We start from the raw sequence: 16,206 nt of genomic DNA on the forward strand, positions 1-16,206 counted from the left end.
GACAGGGAGGCCTGGCGTGCTGCGATTCATGGGGTCGCAAAGAGCTGGACACGACTGAGCGACTGAACTGAACTGAACTGATAGAAAGGGTTGTGAAATCTTAAGGAGTATCTGACCTTGACTGTGGGGACACAGCCTAGTCCTGTTGATTTTTTGTCATTTCTCTAATGTTTTCTTATAGTCCAGTTCACTCTCGCACATGTACACACCTTGCGTGTCCTCTAACACACCCTTATACAATTGACTCAGGTTTCAGTGTTCTAAAAATGTGACGTGCAACTTAAAAATAGCCAAATGGCATTTGTTTACGCTGGCAGCAAAACTATAACTGCTGTCTTATAAACATTGTCAGTCAGTTGCTTGAAGGACTCATAGACTGTAAAATATCCCGAGATTACATACTGTGAACTTGCCATTCAGGAACCTTCTACTGAACGGCGGATACGTGTGAACACTGTGTTAGTTGAGGTTAGAAGCTTCATGGTGGTAATAATGATTTAAGAATGACTTCTGCCACCAGGCAGTAAACAAGTGCCCAGCAGTGGCACAGACAGTGGGCATCGACGGAGATGGAGGCGGCTTCCAGGAGCAGGGGTGGGGGGGCGGGTGTGGGTGTGCCGCTTGTTCCTCCCTCACCTGTGACTGTGGATAAGCGAGTGTGGTCATCCTGCGCTGAGTAGGGTATAGTTGTCAGCACCGCGGACCATCAAGGTGGAGTGGTGATGGTCTTCGTACTGAGCCACCAAGTCCAGCAGAGGTGATGTCTGAGAGCAAGGGGTTTAGAATGAAGAGTGCAGGCAGGAGAGGATGACTAGGGGTGCAGTTCACCCCCACTAGACTCCCTCTTCTGTCTTACCCCAGGAAGAGAGGCTCATACGGAGGAGTTGCTCTCTGAACATGGGTCTCCAGAGAACTGCATCCCTGTGGCATGAGGGGTGGACCACAACAGCCACGTAGCCTGAGAGATTCATGGCTGGGTACTTTGTATCCTTGCACTTCGGGACTCTGTAAAGCTAGAGGAACTGATTTCCAAAGTGGGTGATCTCTTTCCAGGAGACTTAGTGAGGGTTCCACTGGGCTACCAGTCATTGCTCTTGCCTGGCTCTTGGAGCTCCTTGTGTCCAGGGATCAGCAGGTGAGAGGAGTCCTCACCTAAGAAAGGGTCATTGATGTTGATCTGCAAGGGAAACAGGGCTGCTGCCATAAAGCACAGGCAGAGAGGACTCAGGTCATCACTTGGGTACCTCCAGGTACTCTCTGGTTTTCAGCATCCTCCCAGGAATGTATTTGCTAAAAGCTCTTCCCATGTTTCTGTGGTCAGATATGGCTGAAAATTGCTCAGTGAATCTCTTTTCTCATTATATTTGCTTTCTAAGATAACTCTCCTTGTATGCATAGGAGGCAGATAGCAAGTGTAGTGATTCATAAACAGGAGAGATTCAAGATACACCTTAGACAATAAAGTCTCCAGTCCTTTAATTAATCTGGAGAATAGCAGAGAACACATTAAGCACAGTAAATAAAAGTACAGAGAAAGGTCATGTAATTTTTCATCTTCCTAAACCCCCAGACTTGTATATTTCCCTCTTTCTTCTCATACTTACATTTAACAAAATAGCTATTGTTTTCTTTGTTATGATAAAATTCTCTCAACTTTTTTTCTTCTGAAAATTATTCATGTTCTAAAATTTTAGACACAAACTGTCTCTTCTAGGTTACAAAAATATAGCCCTAATAAGATTTTTTTCTCTTGAGACATTTCTGTGTATTATGTGAATGGTTTTATATTTTGTTTTCTTCTTTTCGGGGAGAAAGCTAGAGTCATCCATGTATTCCTCTTTTCTTCCTTTCAACTGTACCACATTGAGTCCTTGACTTGTGAAATAAGATCTGCCAAGAGACGGAAAATTCAAGAAGACTCTGACATGCTCTTTCAATCCCTGGACAAAACAGTAGACAAGAAAAGATACTGGATCAAAGGGGCATGGAGAGATTAAAGCCATCATTAAAAATATAACCGATGCAGGGTTCCATTTAATCCACCAGTACCGACCCCAAAGAAAGCTGATGGATCCTGGAGGATGGCTGTAGACCACAGCAAGCCAGATGAGTTATTTCTGATAAAAGAGATAGAAACTGAGCAGGACCCTGTGGGGCCTTCCTGGGGGACAGAACTCCTGCTTCTCCTGTGTCTCCTGAATTGGCAGGCAGATTCTTTATCACTGAGCCACCAGGGAAGCCCACAAAAAGCAAATTTAAAACATAACCATTTTCATAGGAAAGAATGCTTGCCAGGTCTGCCCTTACTTACTGCATAAATCCTCTGCCATCACCAAACTCAGTGACAGGAGGGCTGAGTTCATCAGGGCAGAACTGTGGAGCCATGGAGAGGCTACTGGAGCACTAGTTCCCTGGGCAGCTCAGGCAGCGGGGGATACCTCTGCTTCTCTTTTTCTTGAAGACAAAGACTATGTCTTGTACATACCATTGCTAGTATTACCACGATTGCTGTTATTTCTTTTAAATTTTTATCTTTATTTTTTTATTAGAGTATAGTTGTTTTACAATGTTGTGTTCGTTTCTACTGTACAGCAAAGCAAATCAGCTATATGCATGCATATATCCCGTCTTTTTCCATTTAGACCACCACAGAGCACTGAGTAGCGTTCCCTGTGCTATACAGTCATTTCTCATTAGTTATCTTTCTTATGGGGATTTCCTGGTGGCTCAGATGCTAAAGCGTCTGCCTGCAATGCGGGAGACCTGAGTTCGATCCCTGGGTCAGGAAGATCCCCTGGAGAAGGAAATGGCAACCCACTCCAGTACTCTTGCCTAGAACATTCCATGGATGGAGGAGCCTGGCGGACTACAGTCCATGGGGTTGCAAAGAGTTAGACATGACTGAGTGACTTCACTGAACTAAACACTATCTATCTTATATACAGTATCAATAGAGTATATATGTCAATCCCAATCTCCCAATTCATCCCACCTCGCTTTTCCCCCCTTGATATCTATGTGTTTGGTCTCTATGTCTGTATCTCTACTTGAATGCTAATTTCTTGTGTGAATTGTTTCTTGGGTGCTAGGTATTGGAGTAGGTGCTTTAAATGACTTAGCTCACTAAGTCTCCATGTGCCAGAGAATGTCAATATGTCTCCATTTCATAGATGAGGAAACTGAGAGACCCAGGGATATTGCCTAAGATCCCACAGGGACATCCCTGGTGACTCAGTGGTGAAGAATCTGCCTACCAGTGCAGGAGAGATGAGTTTAATCCCTCATCCCAGAAGATTCCCACATGCCGTGAAGCAACTAAGCCTGTGCACCGCAACTACTGAGCCTGTGCTCTAGAGCCTGGGAGCCGTAGCTACTGATGCCCTCATACCCTGGAGCCCATGCTCCGCAACAAGAGAAGCCACCACAATGAGAAGCCCTTGCATTCCAACTAGAGAGTAGCCCCAATGAAGCCCTTGCCCTACAACTCGAGTGTAGCCCCTGCTCGCTGCAACTAGAGAAACGCCTGTGCAGCAACAAAGACCCAGCCCAATCATAAATAAATAAATGTTTGTGGGAGTGAGAGCCTAGGGCTGTCGGATTTCAAGGTCTGTGCATGTCCTCCTTCAGAATCTGTAACATGCAGGGTGGTCTTCGTGGCCTCTCAACTTTACAACAGCGTTTCAGCCTTGCTTGTACATTGGAATCAAGGGAGGAGCTCTAAGGAATACTGATGGCAAAGCCCATTCCTAGGGATGTTGACATACTTTGTCTAGTTGGAGACTGGCAAATGGGATTTTTTAAAACTCTCTCCAGTTTATTTGGTTTTGCAGCCAGGATTGAGAACTGCTGCTTCACAGTTAGTTTTATGGACTGGAGAGAGAAGGCTGGGAGAGCCAAGGCACTTTCTAATTTCAGTTTCCGTTTTCTAAGAGCTAACTTTCCTTGGAATGGCCTCTTGAGGGGATCTTTTGAATGCTGGATTCCTGGGGCTGGGACAGAGCCTCAGTGCAGCTCTAGAAATGTAAAGTGCTTGGGGAAAGAAAGACTGAATTTGGGAGGAACACTTGAATGAGTTGATCTGGGGCAGTTTTGATGTCAGAGGGAGTTTTGTTTTGATGAGAGGAAGTGTCTGTGTGTGGTGACATGATGGTAGGCTTCCATGATCAATCTGGAAAGAACCAGAACCAAAGCCAATGGCAGAGATGAAAAAGACAACATCTCTTATGGGCGATATAGAACCAGCCACATGATAGATGAGATAATATAGTTCAGTTCAGTTCAGTTCAGTTTAGTTCAGTTCAGTAGCTCAGTTGTGTCCAACTCTTTGCAATCCCATGAATCGCAGCAGGCCAGGCCTCTCTGTCCATCACCAACACCCAGAGTTCACTCAAACTCACGTCCATCGAGTCAGTGATGCCATCCAGCCATCTCATCCTCGGTCGTCCCCTTCTCCTCCTGCCCCCAATCCCTCCCAGCATCAAAGTCTTTTCCAATGAGTCAACTCGTCGCATGAGGTGGCCGAAGTACTGGAGTTTCAGCTTTAGCATCATTCCTTCCAAAGAACACCCAGGGCTGATCTCCTTTAGAATGGACTGGTTGGATCTCCTTGCAGTCCAAGGGACTCTAAAGAGTCTTCTCCAACACCACAGTTCAAAAGCATCAATTCTTTGGCGTTCAGCTTTCTTCACAGCCCAACTCTCACATCATACATGACTACTGGAAAAACCATAGCCTCGACTAGACGGACCTTTGTTGGCAAAGTAATGTCTCTGCTTTTGAATATGCTATCTAGGTTGGTCATAACTTTTCTTCCAAGGAGTAAGTGTCTTTTAATTTCATGGCTGCAGTAACCATCTGCAGTGATTTTGGAGCCCCAAAAAATAAAGTCTGACACTGTTTCCCCGTCTATTTGCCATGAAGTGATGGGACCTGATGCCATGATCTTTGTTTTCAGAATGTTGAGCTTTAAGCCAACTTTTTCACTCTCTTCTTTCACTTTCATCAGGAGGCTTTTTAGTTCATCTTTACTTTCTGCCATAAGGGTGGTGTCATCTGAATATCTGAGGTGATTGATATTTCTCCCGGCAATCTTGATTCCAGCTTGTGCTTCATCCAGCCCAGTGTTTCTCATGATGTACCCTGCATATAAGTTAAATAAGCAGGGTGACAATATACAGCCTTGACGTACTACTTTTCCTATTTGGAACCAGTCTGTTGTTCCTTGTCCAGTTCGAACTGTTGCTTCCTGACCTGCATATAGGGTTCTCAAGAGGCAGGTCAGGTGGTCTGGTATTCCCATCTCTTTCAGAATTTTCCACAGTTTATGGTGATCCACATGGTCAAAGGCATTGGCATAGTCAATAAAGCAGAAATAGATGTTTTTCTGGTACTCTCTTGCTTTTTCCATGATCCAATGGATGTTGGCAATTTGATCTCTGGTTCCTCTGCCTTTTCTAAAACCAGCTTGAACATCTGGAAGTTCATGGTTCATGTATTGCTGAAGCCTGGCTTTGAGAATTTTGAGCATTACTTAACTAGAGTGTGGTGCCGCTGCTAAGTCAGTTCAGTCGTGTCTGACTCTGTGTGACCCCATAGATGGCAGCCCACCTGGCTTCCCCGTCCCTGGGATTCTCCAGGCAAGAACACTGGAGTGGGTTGCCATTTCCTTCTCCAATGCATGAGAGTGAAAAGTGAAAGATGAGTGCAATTGTGCAGTAGTTTGAGCATTCTTTGGCATTACCTTTTTTTGGGATTGGAATGAAAGCTGACCTTTTCCAGTCCTGGGGCCACTGCTGAGTTTTCCAAATTTGCTGCTATATTGGCATATTGAGTTTTCGCTTCTCATCTTTTCAGAGCTATTTGTAAGGCCTCCCCCGACAGCCATTTTGCTTTTTTGCATTTCTTTTCCATGGGGATGGTCTTGATCCCTGTCTCCTGTACAATGTCACGAACCTCAGTCCATAGTTCATCAGGCACTCTTATCTATCAGATCTAGGCCCTTAAGTCTATTTCTCACTTCCACTGTATAATCATAAGGGATTTGATTTAGGTTATACCTGAATGGCCTAGTGGTTTTCCCTACTTTCTTCAATTTAAGTCTGAATTTGGCAATAAGGAGTTCATGATCTGAGCCACAGTCAGCTCCTGGTCTTGTTTTTGCTGACTATAGCACTTCTCCATCTTTGGCTACAAAGAATATAATCAATCTGATTTCAGTGTTGACCATCTGGTGATGTCCATGTGTAGAGTCTTTTCTGTTGTTGGAAGAGGGTGTTTGCTATGACCAGTGTGTTCTCTTGGAAAAACTCTATTAGCCTTTGCCCTGATTCATTTGGTATTCCAAGGCCAAATTTGCCAGTTACTCCAGGTGTTTCTTGACTTCCTACTTTTGCATTCCAGTCCCCTATAATGAAAAGGACATCTTTTTTGGGTGTTAGTTCTAAAAGATCTTGTAGGTTTTCATAGAACCGTTGAACTTTAGCTTCTTCAGCGTTACTGGATGGGGCACAGACTTGGATTATCATGATATTGAATGGTTTGCTTGGAAACAAACAGAGATCATTCTGTCATTTTTTAGATTGCATCCAAGTACTGCATTTCAGACTCTTTTGTTGACCATGATGGCTATTCCATTTCTTCTAAGGGATTCCTGCCCCCAGTAGTAGATATAATGGTCATCTGAGTTAAATTCACCCATTCCAGTCCATCTTAGTTAGCTGATTCCTAGAATGTCGACGTTCACTCTTGCCATCTCCTGTTTGACCACTTCCAATTTGCCTTGATTCATGGACCTAACATTTCAGGTTCCTATGCAATATTGCTCTTTACAGCATCGGACCTTGCTTCTATCACCAGTCACATCCACAGCTGGGTATTGTTTTTGCTTTGGCTCCATCCCTTCATTCTTTCTGGAGTTATTTCTCCACTGATCTCCAGTAGCATATTGGGCACCTACTGACCTGGGGAGTTCCTCTTTCAGTATCCTATCATTTTGCCTTTTCATACTGTTCATGGGGTTCTCAAGGCAAGAAAACTGAAATAGTTTGCCATTCCCTTCTCCAAGGCACCACATTCTGTCAGACCTCTCCACCATGACCCACCCACCCCATGGGCATGGCTTAGTTTCATTGAGTTAGATAAGGCTCTGGTCCTAGTGTGATTAGATTGACTATAGTTTCCTTGATTATGGTTTCAGTTTGTCTGCCCACCGATGACCTCTTGCAACCCCTACCGTCTTACTTGGGTTTCTGTTACCTTGGATGTGGGGTATCTCTTCACGTCTGTGTGCAGCCGCTGCTCCTTACCTTGGATGAGGTATCTCCTCATGGCTGCCCCTCCTGACCTTGAATGTAGAGTAGCTCCTCTAGGCACTCCTGTGCCCGTGCAGCCAGCACTCCTTGGATGTGGGGTTGCTCCTCCCGGCCATCGCCCCTGGCCTTAGGCGTGGGGTAGCTCCTCTCGGCTGCTCCTGCGCTGTCGCAGCCTGGCACTCTCGGCTGCAGCCCCTGACCTCGGACGTGGGGTAACACCTCTTGGCCGCTGCCGCTCGGGCATGGAGTCCTCTCGGCTTCTGCCCCTGATCTCGGATGTTGGTTAGCTCCTCTTGGCCGTGCTTGTGCGCCGTCACAGCCGCCAGCGCTAATATAGTTAGGAAGGGAGTAACTGGCTCACTTCTTGGATGTCCATTTACCTGTGACCACGGGCAAGTTACTTTTTCTAGTGCACTCAATGGTGTCGCAACTGGGACAAAGATGTATTTGCTTCTCAGGTGTTTATTCACTTACCTGCTTTTCAATGCAGAAAGCTTTTCTTATATGAAATGATGGGGTTTGTTGGTCCAAATGTTATTTCAAAGACCAAGAACTTTCTGGGTGTTTGACAAAGTGAATTTTTTTCCTACTTAGAAAGTCTTGCTTGGTCTCCTTATCTTCCCATCAGAAGTGTGTTCCTGGACTGAAGTAATTGTGTGAACTAAAAATTCTCAAGGCTGAGAAGGAAAGAAAGAGAAAGGGTGTGGATCTGGGAATTAAAGGATGGAGTTAGGGACAATTTTCATGAACAAGTAAAATTAAGATTGATAACTGTGTTCCCTAAAGGAGAGAGGTACTGTATTTTTTGGAACACTCTCAACAAGGATGCATATGGTCTTCAAAAATGGTATTGAACAGATGCAGAATGAATTTATCATTCTTAAGAATAAATTTTAAAAATTTACTCATTTTTTAAACTTTTTATTTTTACTTTATTTTACTTTATAGTACTGTATTGGTTTTGCCATACATTGACATGAATCCACCATGGGTGTACATGCGATCCCAAACATGAACCCCCCTCCCACCTCCCTCCCCACAACATCCCTCCGGGTCATCCCCGTGCACCAGCCCCAAGCATGCTGTATCCTGCATCGGACATAGACTGGTGATTCGATTCTTACATGATAGTATACATGTTTCAATGCCATTCTCCCAAATCATCCCACCCTCTCCCTCTCTCTCTCTGAGTCCAAAAGTCTGCTCTACACATCTGTGTCTTTTTTGCCGTCTTGCATACAGGGTCATCATTGCCATCTTTCTAAATTCCATATATATGTGTTAGTATACTGTATTGGTGTTTTTCTTTCTGGCTTACTTCACTCTGTATAATCGGCTCCAGTTTCATCCATCTCATCAGAACTGATTCAAATGTATTATTTTTAATGGCTGAGTAATACTCCATTGTATATATGTACCACAGCTTTCTTATCCATTCATCTGCTGATGGACATCTAGGTTGTTTCCATGTCCTGGCTATTATAAACAGTGCTGCGATGAACATTGGGGTACATGTGTCTCTTTCAATTCTGGTTTCCTCGGTGTGTATGCCCAGCAGTGGGATTGCTGGGTCATAAGGCAGTTCTATTTGCAATTTTTTAAGGAATCTCCACACTGTTTTCCATAGTGGCTGTACTAGTTTGCATTCCCACCAACAGTGTAGGAGGGTTCCCATTTCTCCACACCCTCTCCAGCATTTATTGCTTGCAGATTTTTGGATCTCAGCCATTCTGACTGGTGTGAAGTAGTACCTCATTGTGGTTTTGATTTGCATTTCTCTAATAGTGAGTGATGTTGAGCATCTTTTCATGTGTTTGTTAGCCATCCATATGTCTTCTTTGGAGAAATGTCTATTTAGTTTTTTGGCCCATTTTTTGATTGGGTCGTTTATTTTTCTGGAATTGAGTTGCATAAGTTGCTTGTATATTTTTGAGATTAGGTGTTTGTCAGTTGTTTCATTTGCTATTATTTTCTCCCATTCAGAAGGCTGTCTTTTCACCTTACTTATAGTTTCCTTTGTTGTGCAGAAACTTTTAATTTTAATTAGATCCCATTTGTTTATTTTTGCTTTTATTTCCAGAATTCTGGAAGGTGGATCATAGAGGATCCTGCTGTGATTTATGTCGGAGAGTGTTTTGCCTATGTTATCCTCTAGGAGTTTTATAGTTTCTGGTCTTACATTTAGATCTTTAATCCATTTTGAGTTTATTTTCGTGTGTGGTGTTAGAAAGTGATCTAGTTTCATTCTTTTACAAGTGGTTGACCAGTTTTCCCAGCACCACTTGTTAAAGAGATTGTCTTTACTCCATTGTATATTCTTGCCTCCTTTGTCAAAGATAAGGTGTCCATAGGTGTCTGGATTTATCTCTGGGTTTTCTATTTTGTTCCATTGATCTATATTTCTGTCTTTGTTCCAGTACCATACTGTCTTGATGACTGTGGCTTTGTAGTAGAGCCTGAAGTCAGGCAAGTTGATTCCTCCAGTTCCATTCTTCTTTCTCAAGATTGCTTTGGCTATTCGAGGTTTTTTGTATTTCCATACAAATCTTGGAATTATTTGTTCTAGTTCTGTGAAAAGTATCGCTGGTAGTTTGATAGGGATTGCACTGAATTTGTAACTTGCTTTGGGTAGTATACTCATTTTCACTATATTGATTCTTCCAATCCATGAACATGGTATATTTCTCCATCTATTAGTGTCCTCTTTGATTTCTTTCACCAGTGTTTTATAGTTTTCTATATATAGGTCTTTAGTTTTTTTAGGTAGATATATTCCTAAGTATTTTATTCTTTTTGTTGCAATGGTGAATGGAATTGTTTCCTTAATTTCTTTTTCTACTTTCTCATTAGTAGTGTATAGGAATGCAAGAGATTTCTGTGTGTTGATCTTATATACTGCAACTTTACTGTATTCATTGATTAGCTCTCGTAATTTTCTGGTGGAGTCTTTAGGGTTTTCTATGTAGAGGATCATGTCATCTGCAAACAGTGAGAGTGTTCCTTCTTCTTTTCCAATTTGGATTCCTTTTATTTCTTTTTCTGCTCTGATTGCTGTGGTCAAAACTTCCAGAACTATGTTGAATAGTAGCGGTGAAAGTGGGCACCCTTGTCTTGTTCCTGACTTTAGGGGAAATGCTTTCAATTTTTCACCATTGAGGATAATGTTTGCTGTGGGTTTGTCATATATAGCTTTTATTATGTTGAGGTATGTTCCTTCTATTCCTGCTTTCTGGAGAGTTTTTATCATAAATGGATGTTGAATTTTGTCAAAGGCCTTCTCTGCATCTATTGAGATAATCATATGGTTTTTATTTTTCAATTTGTTAATGTGGTGAATTACATTGATTGATTTGCGGATATTGAAGAATCCTTGCATCCCTGGGATAAAGCCCACTTGGTCATGATGTATGATCTTTTTAATGTGTTGTTGGATTCTGATTGCTAGAATTTTGTTGAGGATTTTTGCATCTATGTTCATCAGTGATATTGGCCTGTAGTTTTCTTTAGAAATTTATTCATTTTTAATTGGAGGATTTATATATTTTTAATTGCTGTACAACATTGTGTTGGTTTCTACTATACATAAACTTGAATCAGCCATAGGTATACATAGGTCTCCTCCTTCTTGAACCTCCCTCCCACCTCCCTCTCCATCTTACCCCTCCAAGTTGTCGCAGAGCACTGGATCTGAGCTCCCTGTGTCATGCAGCAAATTCCCACTGGCTATCTGTTTTACATATGATAATGTATTGTTTCAATGTTTCTCTCCCAATTCGTGCCATCCTCTCCTTCCCCCACTGAGTCCACAAGTCTGTTCCCTCTGTTGGCATCTCCATTGCTGCCCTGCATATGGGTTCAGTTCTAAGGTGGGTGCACCTAGAGCCTATTATACAGGGGAAGTCAGAAAGAGAAAAACTAATATTGTATATTAACACATATACATGGAATCTAGAAAGACTAGACTTTCAGTTGGACCTCAGATTCAGACATCTCAAATGTAAGAATTTTAAGATGATTGGAGGAGGACAAATTCTAGTTAGGGAAAAGGAAAAATATCTCCTGAGTACAAACCTGAGGGCCATATAGAATTATCTTTTAGCAAAACTGAATAGGAACAAGTGTAATCTCTGAGTTGGGGGTGAATTGTTTCAAGATCAACTTTCAAAGTAGTTTTAATAATGTCAAAGTATTAAGTATGTATGAGACTGGATAAATTCAGTCTTTTCTCAGCTTTTAAAAAGTAATTGTGAGCAGATTATTGTAATCACGAAATATTTTGACTCTCTCACAGTATTAATGATAAAAGCAGGAATCAAAGAAGAATTAAAGCTACAACAGGTCTTTTATTAACTCCCATATAAGAAAGAGGATTCTCCAACTATGTGCTTTTTCAAACACACCTTGAATGAATGAAGATTTCTGTGCATCAATATTTAAAAATTAAGTACTACTTCAGGCAGCAGAACTGTCTCTTAAAAAAAACACACTATAACTAAACATTTTTGTTGATTACGATAACTACATAGTCCTCTTTCAGACTGTTTTTATCATATCTTTTAAGTTCTGTGGGTGGTACTTCCCATAATCTGTAGGTACTACTGTACTGTGCTTTTTATCTTGGAGGCAAAAACACCAGGCTCAATGATTGTGCCTGCCAGGATTCTTGCTAAGTCACTTCAGTCATGTCCGACTCTGTGTGACCCCATAGACGGCAGCCCACCAGGCTCCCCCATCCCTGGGATCCTCCAGACAAGAACACTGGAGTGAGTTGCCATTGCCAGGATTCTTAGAGGTTCCTAAGATGTATTTCCTAGAGGATAAACTAGAATTTGAAAAGTAATAAAATGAACTCCATAATGTGTCATATTGTGCCTGTACACAGGTATCTTTCCAGTTAAGTTTGTTCTAGATTCACAACTTAGGGAGTAGAAATAGCTCAAGGAGATGGGAGCAGAGAGAATTGGGGTGCTGGAAAAGTTATCTGGGCTTACATTTGATTTTGAATACATTGTATATATTTTCCTTCATTTCAATATATTTATTTGTTAATGGACATTTACAAGATACCAATTTATGAAAGCAAATAGGTGGATGTTGGTGTACTCTGACAACAAATCGACATAATTATTGGGCTTTCCCTGTGTCTCAGTTGGTAAAGAATCCTCCTGCAGTGTGGGAGACCTGGGGTTGATCCCTGGGGTTGGGAAGATCCCCTGGAGAAGGGAAAGGCTACCCACTCCAGTATTCTAGCCTGGAGAATTCCATGCACTGTATAGTCCACAGGATCGCTAAGAGTTGGACACGACTGAGTGACTTTCACTTTGATGTATTTATTAATTTTTGGCTTTCACAGAGTTATGAGTCTGTGCCACTCTCGGCAATGTTGGTGACCACTAAGAATTCATCATGGGGAGGTTTCTTTCCTTCTTCTTCTTTCCAGGTAAAGCACATGATGCTGAATGCCTTGCTGTTTATCTTTTAGCTGTTGACTCATCAACTTAACCCAGAGAAAAATCAAAAGCTAGAAAACACAACAGCTAGAAATCTCATATATACTTTTTTTTACCAACTGAACACCTTGATCTAAAATTAGACACCAGTTGGGAATCTACGTTTTGAATGGAACAAAATAACAGTGTATTGTATTTGCTTAGTGCTTTATGCCACATATCCACATACATGATCTCATTTGATCCTTAGATAACCTGGTCATTGAGGACACTGAGCTTGTCTTCACTTGTTGAGAAAGGCTCAGATGATAAAGATTTTAAATTTAATGCCTGGCTTAGTGTATCAAATGCAGGTGACAGCATGGAACTCTTACAGGAGGAGTCAGCAGATATGGGTTCTGATTCTGGCTTCATTTTAAACTCTGTTGCTTCAGACTAGTGGAGTAACTTCCATGAGCTATGCTTACTCTTTGAAATTATGGCACAAAACCAGAACTGTGCTGGAAAATTCTATGATCCTCTAACTTGCAAGACTGTTTGCCAAGAGTTCTATACAAGTGAAAAATATAAACCAGGCAAAATACATAATAAGAGTTTTAAAATAAAACTAAAACCATGATTTCTCATATTGGGATTTGGTTCTGTGAGCAAATATGTATTGACTCTGGATTAAGCTACATTTTTTTGGTGAAGATAAAGAACTTCAGCCTTTTTATCTAAGTAGACTTCATTTCCTGAACCATCTTATCCTCCTTTCCCAGGCTCAAATTTCCTTCTCCTCTTTCCATCCAGACTGTAGCATTCCAGAGCCACATTCTTGTTTTGGATCTCTATGTTTCATTTCATTTCAGTTCAGTCACTCAGTCGTGTCCGACTCTTTGCGACCCCATGAATCGCAGCATGCCAGGCCTCCCTGTCCATCACCAACTCCCGGAGTTCACTCAGACTCAGGTCCGTCGAGTCAGTGATGCCATCCAGCCATCTCATCCTCTGTCGTCCCCTTCTCCTCCTGCCCCCAATTCCTCCCAGCATCAAAGTCTTTTCCAGTGAGTCAACTGTTCGCATGAGGTGGCCAAAGTACTGGAGTTTCAGCTTCAGCATCATTCCCTCCAAAGAATTCCCAGGGCTGATCTCCTTCATAATGGACTGGTTGGATCTCCTTGCAGTCCAAGGGACTCTCAAGGGTCTTCTCCAACACCACAGTTCAAAAGCATCAATTCTTCGGCGTTCAGCCTTCTTCACAGTCCAACTCTCACATCCAAACATGACCACAGGAAAAACCATAGCCTTGACTAGAGGGACCTTTGTTGGCAAAGTAATGTCTCCGCTTTTGAATATGCTATCTAGGTTGGTCATAACTTTTCTTCTAAGGAGTAAGCGTCTTTAAATTTCATGGCTGCAGTCACCATCTACAGTGATTTTGGAGCCCAGAAAAATAAAGTCTGACACTGTTTCCACTGTTTCCCCATCTATTTCCCATGAAATGATGGGACCAGATGCCATGATCTTCGTTTTCGGAATGTTGAGCTTTAAGCCAACTTTTTCACTCTCTTGTTTCACTTTCATCAAGAGGCTTTTTAGTTCCTCTTTACTTTCTGCCATAAGGGTGGTGTCATCTGCATATCTGAGGTGATTGATATTTCTCCCGGCAATCTTGATTCCAGCTTGTGTTTCTTCCAGTCCAGCGTTTCTCATGATGTACTCTGCATATAAGATCAATAAGCAGGGTGACAATATACAGCCTTGACGTACTCCTTTTCCTATTTGGAATCAGTCTGTTGTTCCATGTTTAAATTGCATTTAAAAGCAGAAATAGAGACACAGATGTAAAGAAGAAACATACAATACCAATGGGGAAAGGGAGGGTGGGATTAAATGGGAGGATGGGATTGACATACATATACTATTGATATTATGTATAAAATAGATATACTATGTATAAACTGATGCTGAAACTGAAGTTCCAATATTTTGGTCACCTGATGGGAAGAGCCCACTCAGTGGAAAAGACCCTGATGTTGGGAAAGATTGAAGACAAGAGGAGAATGTGGCAGCAGAAAATGAGATGGTTAGATAGAATCACTGACTCAGTGGACATAAATTTGAACAAATTCTGGGAGATAGTAGAGGACAGAGGATCCTGGTGTAGTGCAGTCTGTGGAGTTGCAAAGAGTGAGACAAGACTTAGCCACTGAACAACAGCAAATAAAATATATAACTTTTGAGAACCTACTGTGTAGCACAGGGAACTCAATATTCTGTAGTGACCTATATGGGAAGGAAATCCAAACAAGAGGGGCCATATGTATACATATGGTGGATTCACTTTGCCGTACAGCAGATACGAACAATATTGTAAAATGACTACACTCCAATAAGGAAATAAATAAAAAGCCTTAAAAAAAAAAAGAAATCGCATTTAAATCAGAAGTTGAAACCTGATATCTTAAATCTGGTCTTTGGATATATTGTGTTTCATTTTCATAATGTTTTAAAAGTCAAACATGATGCCAGTATTTATGAATCAGCAGATTTTTGCATAAAGATTCATATTTTAGCATCCCTTGGACAATAGACCACGTGATAATGGAGTGTCTGCTTTCCCACACAGCCTCACAAGGGTGAATGGTTGCAGCCCCCTTTGGCTGGAGTGTGTATACACTTATTCTCCAGAGCCCTCACTCATTTCTGTCACTTGCCTGTCCCGGGTGGATACTTGGGTTCCTGACTTAACAGAAGTTTGGATCATGGAAGAAGAGAAATATAATTGGTAGATCAGAGCATGACTGAGATACGTTTGTGTTCTTTGTAGTTCATTGTATTTAAAAATATGCTCAGAGGACTTATTATCAAACTCTACAGAGCAGGGAACAGAGATGGACCTCTGTTTCTTTCATCATAATATTATGTAACTTAATTTCAAAATATAATATTTGATGGTGTGGTATTTCTCACTGGTCAGGGACAGTCTCATGTACCTGTTCATTCAGTTCAGGTCACGGACTATGTGTGTAATGCCAATCATATATTAGTCATTGAGCTGGGCATTGGGGTAATTTGTCATTATAACTTTGCCAGTTATGACACTGTGATTCGAGTGGTTGTCAGTCATTGCTTTTCAAAAAAAAAATACTGGAAAATGTTTCTTTGATGTCAACACAAAATTCTCCATTTTGTAAATATGCAGAAAATAGAATTGTGCATGAATTAAAAATTCCAATAATCACATATGTTAATAGTTTAATTATTGCACTCATCTTTATTCCCAGGTGAATGTTTTTATACCTCATTTGTATCTTTCCCCTCCAGTCATAACCTTGCCCTGTTGTACATCTGCTATAATATTGAGAATATTGATAATCTTAAATTAATATCACAAGTAAAAGAAGGATTTGATCCATTATGCTGTTTTTACTTCAGGGTAGTCATTGATTCATCCATCTCCC

The sequence above is a fragment of the Capricornis sumatraensis genome, chromosome 3 (assembly GCF_032405125.1).
Source record: "Capricornis sumatraensis isolate serow.1 chromosome 3, serow.2, whole genome shotgun sequence".
In the NCBI taxonomy this organism is placed as follows: domain Eukaryota; kingdom Metazoa; phylum Chordata; class Mammalia; order Artiodactyla; family Bovidae; genus Capricornis; species Capricornis sumatraensis.